Source organism: Oncorhynchus tshawytscha, linkage group LG10 (assembly GCF_018296145.1).
Source record: "Oncorhynchus tshawytscha isolate Ot180627B linkage group LG10, Otsh_v2.0, whole genome shotgun sequence".
Taxonomy (NCBI): Eukaryota; Metazoa; Chordata; class Actinopteri; order Salmoniformes; family Salmonidae; genus Oncorhynchus; species Oncorhynchus tshawytscha.
The window spans coordinates 21,171,033-21,178,364 of NC_056438.1; the positions used below are offsets into that span (position 1 = coordinate 21,171,033).

The 7,332-nt window shown below is 39.7% G+C and overlaps 1 pseudogene; it reads left to right on the plus strand.

Annotated features, from left to right (window-relative positions):
• Nucleotides 1-1,522: 1,522 nt before the first annotated feature.
• LOC121838725 lies at nt 1,523-5,987 on the plus strand (annotated as a pseudogene).
• Nucleotides 5,988-7,332: the final 1,345 nt, after the last annotated feature.

A 7,332-nucleotide genomic window follows, 5' to 3' on the forward strand; every position in this document is an offset into this window, starting at 1 on the left:
TGAGCCAGGCCTAATCGCCCAACATCAGTGAACAACCTCATGAATGCTCTTGTGGCACGTTACTCATATTGGCTGGATGTCCTTTGTGTGGTGGACCATTCTTGATACACACAGGAAACTGTTGAGCATGAAAAACCCAGAAGCATTGCAGTTGTTGACACAAACCGGTGTGCCTGGCACCTACTACCATACCCTGCTCAAAGGCTCTTAAGTCTTTTGTCTTGCCCATTCACCCTCTGAATCACACATTCCATGTCTCAATTGTTTCAAGGCGTAAGAATCCTTCTTTAACCTGTCTCCTTCCCTTCATCTACTCTGATTGAAGTGGATTTAACAAGTGACATCAATAAGGAATCATAGCTTTCACCTGGTCAGTCTATGTTATGGAAAGAGCAATTTGATGGTTTCAGATGGTGATGTTGATCCACAGATGAGAATCCTGGTCCTTCTCTCCATCATAGGAACTGGAATTCTCCTCTTCTGTCCTACCATCTTCATCATCATCTACACCAACAGTAAATAGATAAAGCTAAGACGAGTGTCAATAGACTAGAGATGGGTTTTGGAATAAAGTTGGAGATATTGTATCATCGCTATGCATTACAAATGATGATTAACTGAGATTGCTTTGTTGCTCGTATTGCATTTGAAAAATATTAGCCTGCGACTTCTAATTCAATTGAGCATCATCATCCTTGCTTATGCTGTATGTGTTAATTGATTGAACCGAAATCCCTGTGTACTGAATGTGCCTTCTTTTTGCATTAATAAATATATATTTAAACAACAGATACAGACTAAAATAGACTTCTTCCATCTCTTAGTTTCTGTACATAAAGTATGTCTGTATGTTTGTTTGTGCAGAGGGCTGCTGCAGAGACAACCTACTGTTACCATGCTAAAGTCACCCATGCATCATGCACTCAGTGAGCTGTTCACAGGTACCTGCACACTTTGGTATGCTGTGAGCTCTTTGCTTTCGATAGGCCTGGTTGGCCTTTCACTCACTATGTGGTTTCAGCAGAATGTCTATGTGGTGTCTGTGCGTTTTCTCTCATGCTTGCATTGTTGATCATGACCATGACAATTAGAAACACGGTCCCCTGATATACTGCATGCTATTATTTTAAACCCATTTCACTGATGGACATTTATATTTCTCTTTCCACAGTGAAACCTCAGGATTGGACATCTTTGTCCAGACAGTGCTTTCAAACAACACCATGTTTACAAAAAAAATGACATCATCATCAAGACACCAATACGTGTGATTCACCAAACATTATATAAAGTAAGCATTGGTCCACTTTAAACATTGATTATATGAGTGATTTTCAGATATGCAAACCATGGTGGGCTGAATAAGGCATTTACAAAAATGACGCACACGTCCAGTCCGACCAATCACCAATAAGCCCATTGTAGAACTGTTCTGTACATACAGTATGTCTGTATGAATGTTTGTCCAGAGGGCTTCTGCAGAGACAACCTACTGTTACCATGTTGAACCCACCCACACATCATGCACTCAGTGAGCTGTTCACAGGTCCCTGAACACTTTGGTCTGCTGAGAGCTCAAGACGAGGCAATCTCTACACTTTGGACAGGCCTGCTGAACTTCTACACACCCTGTGGTTTTCAGCAGGATGTCTATGTGGTGTCAGTCAGTTACTCTCTTTAGTCATTGTTCTCCCCCATCACTATTAGAAACACAGACCCACTGACATACTGCATGACATGTAGACTAACACAGTCTTATCACTTACAAGATCATAGGTTTTATCAAATCTTGAACTGTAATCATTAGTTTACAGAGTGTAGAGTAGAAGGTGTATCCAGGCTACAGCCAAGAGCCCTACCCACCCAGGTAACCTCTGACCCCTACTAAACTCTAAGGTGTTACACTTAATGTTACTGTGAAATAGTGAAAGTAAGACTGACATAAAATAGACTTGCTTCATCCTGTAGGTGTTACCCCCTTATACACTCATGATGCTCCACCCCTATTCATCCTGAACGTACAGTATCAAGTGATGTTCTATGAATAACAGTCCTCCTGTAGGTCATCAGGAGAACTGTAACTGCTGCGTGTGATGGAACCAAAGATATCTAAGGCACACAACTGATGTTGATACCAAGAGCATACAGGTACATGTAATGTATGCTTAAAAAGTACAAAAGTGCAAACTACTATTTAAAAAACAACCACAACCTGTGATGGTAAATCAGGTGTTAAATCAATCAATCAAATGTATTTATAAAGCCCTTTTAACACCAGCCGATGTCACAAAGTGCTGTACAGAAAACGATGATTGCCAAAAAAGATAAATGTTTTTTTGGATGATATTTGAATTGTTCAGACTATCCAGATAAGAGTATTAGACAGCTTTCATCCAGCCATGTGTTGCAAATGACTAGAATTGGTCCACTTTTAGCATTGATTATATACAGTCAGTGATTCTCAGTTATTAACCTGTGAAGACCATGGTGGGCTGTATAAGGCATCAACAAAAATGATGCGTACAGTTCAACCAATCACCAAAATGCCCACTGTTGAAATGTTGTTTACATGGGTAGACTGCTTCCACTCAAGACACAGTTAGTAAAGAGGGTGACAACCTAATAGATGATCAATTCAATGTCAATTCAATTTTCATTTCAAATTCAATTCAATTTAAAAGGCTTCATTGGCGAAGCAAGTGCCAACGTAAGTGCCAAAGCAAGTGAAATAGATAATAAACAAAAGTGAAATAAACAATAAAAACATCTCTTTTTTGTGGCAACAGGTCACAAATATTGCTGCTGTGATGGCACACTGTGGTATTTCGCCCAAAATATATGGGAGTTTATCAAAATTGGATTTGTTTTCAAAATCATTGTGGGTGTGTGTAATATGAGGGAAATATGTCTCTCTAATATGGTCATACATTTGGCAGGAGGATAGGAAGTGCAGCTCAGTGCCCACCTCATTTTGTGGGCAGTGTGAACATAGGCTGTCTTCTCTTGAGGGCCAGGTCTGCCTTAATTTCTTAATAGCAGGGCTATGCTCATCGATTCTGTACATAGTCAAAGATTTACTTCATTTTGGGTCAGTCAAGGTGTTTTCTCATGATTTGTTTTGGTCAAATTGTGTTGCTGTCCTGGGGCTCTGTGGGGTCTGTTTGTGTTAGGGACCAGGACCAGCTTGCTTAGATGGTTCTTAGATGGCTTTGTTATGGAAGGTTTGGGAATTCCTTCCTTTTTGGTGGTTGTAGAATTTAACTTCTCTTGTCTGGATTTTGATAGTTAGCGGGTATCGGCCTAATTCTGCTCTGTATGCATTATTTGGTGTTTTACATTGTACACAGAGAATATTTTTGCAGAATTCTGTGTGCAGAGTCTCAATTTGAATTTTGTCCCATTTTGTGTATTCTTGGTTGGTGAGCAGACCCCAGATCTCACAACCATAAAGGGAAATGGGTTCTATAACTGATTCAAGTGTTTTTAGCCAGATCCTAAATGGTATGTCAAATGTTATGCTCCTATTGATGGCATAGAAGGCCCTTCTTGCCTTGTCTCTCAGTTCGTTCACAACTTTGTGGAAGTTACCTGTGGTGCTGATGTTTAGGCCGAGGTATGTATAGTTTTTGTGTGCTCTAGGGCAACAGTGTCTAGATGGATCATCACACTCTGCCTGATATTTCCACTTCTCAGGGAGATGGGTAGGTCCAACTTGTATATTTAGGTGCTTATAGGGGGTACACCCTAAATTTGTAGACACCCAGGAACTTTATTGATGCAATTCATATTTGTCTTTGTGTGTATTCTAGCTGCGGTACAATACTCAGCCATGCACCTTTGTGTCAGCCAACATAAGAGACACAGTGACTTTGCACTGCTTCCATGAAGGCAACTTAGCACTGCACTTGTGGTTCAAGAAAACCTTGGGTGACAATCCTCAAGTCTGACATTAATGCTACATTCCACAATGAATTTAAAGGCAACCTTCACTTCTCAGTGCAAAGTGGCAAAGGAATAAACACCTAAGGATCTCAGACATGCAGCTCTCAGATTCAGCAACATATTACTGTGGGTTTTCTTAATCCAACAAGGTGGATTTTGGGGAAGGATCCATTCTTATTCATACAGGTACAAAATCTGAATTTAGAGAGAAAATAACTTGAAATTAATTCTTCAGCATTTTTGCACTTTACGTTTTGAATCACAACTGTTGTTCAGCACTCTATGTCTGAGTCAGTTCAGCCAGGAGACTCTGTGACTCTGAACTGTACAAAACACACTGAGAACTGTTCAGGAGAACAGAGTGTTAATTGGTTCAGACATGGCTCAGGAGAATCCCATCCAGGAATCATTTACACCCATGGAGACAGGAGGGATCAGTGTGAGAAGAGCCCTGAGGCTGGGTCTCCTACACAGAGCTGTGTCTACAACCTCCCCAAGAGGAACAGAGTTACTACTGTGCTGTGGCCTCATGTGGGGAGATAGTGTTTGGGAACGGGACCAAGCTGGACATCAAGAGTAGGTGAAATGTCTTACATTTCTGTTTATATCCATTGTTTAATCTACTGTGTCAAACTGTACACAGTTGTAGTTATTTACATCACATTAGAAAACATCCAATAATTTTCCAGGACAGACCCTCTTCTCTTGGTGTACTGCCTGAGCTCAGCATTGGGTCTCTCATTTATCCTGATCATTGTCCTTGGTAGCATCATGTACAAGATGAGCAAGAGAAAGTGTCTGCAGTGTAGAGGTAAGTATAGTCCATACCAAATAAATGAATGATGTATGTAGCAGGTAAAGTCCTTCTGTCACGACTACCGCCGAAGTCGGTCCCTCTCCTTGTTTGGGTACCACCGATCCATGTTTCAGTTTTGTTTTGTTTTGTCTGTATTAATCACACCTGGTTTCAATTCCCATATCATGTTCCTTATTTAACCCTCTGGCATACATTTCTGTTCTGTCCGTGATTGTTGGTGTCTTAGTGGTTGTTGTAGGTGTTAGTTTGTATGTATTTTCCTATTTGGAATCTTGCTTGACTTTTGTGAGTAAACTCAGTTGTGTTGCTCAAACCTGTGTCCTGTGCCTGACTCCTCTACATCTCTGCACCCAATCGCTGACACCTTCATAGAAGTTGCTCTTCTTTGATATCACCAGATGTATCTGTTATGGAAGATGGAGTTGTATTATCAGTACCCGTCTCTCAGACAAGAGGCCCAGCAGTCTCTTCTTCAGATCCAGGGGTAAGCAGAATTCCTGATGTTGTCTAATCATAAAAAGAAGTGTGAAAGGGGTTACAATAAAATCATTTTATAATTGTTCTTCACAGGCCCAAGATGCAGACAGTTTCCATGATGTATTCTGAAACTGAGCAACAAGAAGAACAGGTCTACAGGACAGAGAAGCAACATGTAGGAAGAGACGGTGTACTGGATGAATGACACAGCCTTAATTGTTAAGTTTATTCACTGTAACTGGAATGAATAAGGTGCATTGTTTCTCCGCAAACTCATTTGACAATGACTACCTTGTGATAAGATAAATAAAACATTTAACAATAATCAAGACAAAGGAAGTTGAAGGTATTTATTTGGGCCATACTCAGCCATACTCAGAAAATAAGACACGGTAGTACGGCTTTAAATTAGTAAACGAAGAGGTTTTAAATCTTTTGTATTTTGTCTTTTAGATTGAAATGCTTCTCAGCAAAGCCAGTATGGGAATCCTTATGCCAACACATCAGACCAACAGGTTAGCGGAATTGCTGTATCAAGAGTGAGACTGGATAAGAGGATTAAAGCTAAATAGTACAGCATTAGATTTGAGCCAGAGTCTGAATTGAGTCAGTCTGTGTTTCATCTCCATAGCTCCACAGTGATGATGATGCCCTGAACTATACTACCCTGATGTTCACTGAAATGAAGAGTACCAAGCCCCGGAGACAGAGGAGAGAACAGAGAGAGGAAGAAACCATCTACTCTGGTTGACTCATCAAGACAGGATGTGACATGTAAGGGTCATTCAATCAGCGTCATTCTAAGTTATGTTCCACTCTTCCCCTGAACTGAACTTTGATCTTGACTGTTCCAGTATGAACTGGCTATTATATACATTTCTCATTTGCTGTAGGATGCCTTTGCATGGGCCTAGTTTTGCCTAATATAAATGTAAAATAACTCATTTCCATAATTGTCCTCCAAGTGTGAAAGCTGATACTTGGATGGTTTCATAAGTCTCAAATCCTCAGCAGTAGTGGCTGAGGTTGACTTGTTTTTGTAGAAGTGTGCAACAAAATGTATAGATTTTTCAAATCTTTATTTTGTCAAAAAGGTGCCAAAAAACAGAGTTCACTTCCTCCTGAAAGCTTTGAATTGCCTTCTGCAGACATGAAGTGAGAAATACAATGTATTTCAAAGAGTGTATGTCAAAGAGGACATATGTACCGGTAGTCTCAGCCACAGACCCAACTGATGAAAAATACAGACAAGTAACTCTGACTGTAAATCATTTGAAGGGCTGCTCTAACTATGGTATGCCACAGGACACATGTTAGATTGTAGTTTTTATCACATGTTTTATGCCTGTTCAGACAGCCAATAATATCACTCAGTTCAGAGTTTCCCACCTACTTCATAATGATTACCCAATGAGTGTCATCATATAAATGGTGCCCAGTTGTCAGACCTACACACTGTATAGTGCAGAAAGGACATTCAAATTATGATTATATATTGGACAATCTTTTTGTTTTATGGCAATTTTGGTAAGCAAGAAATATAAATGTGGATCCTTTTACTTTTTTACATTAGTATTTTTGAATCCATTTGAATGACTATGTAGTCTGAATAATGATAATAATGTATAATTCTGTTCTATACCTTTGTCTGATTTATTTAGTTTGTTTGCTTCACAGGTTGTGCACTTAACAAGGATGTAATCCAACCAGACACTGTGATAGTTACACGCCTCGGACAAAGTGTATCTCTCACATGCTTTTGTCGACTTGATTTGATGTTCAGAGTCTCTTGGTTCAAGCAATCTGTTGGACAGAAGCCTCTTCTCATGGCATCATCATATTATCTCTCTAAAAATAGATTGCATTTTACCAAGGACTTTAATGAGACTAAACGTTTAAGTGTGAAAGAGGAACTGCCAGCTTTAACCTGACCATCTCAAAGACAGAGTCAGGGGACTCAGCTATATACTACTGTGGTGCTATGGAAGTGGGCCAAGTCACATTTGGAGAAGGAACATTTTTAATTGTGAAAGGTAACTTCAATTGCTTCCTAATGTGTGTTCATATAATGCTAAATTAATGAATCTAGCAAAAAA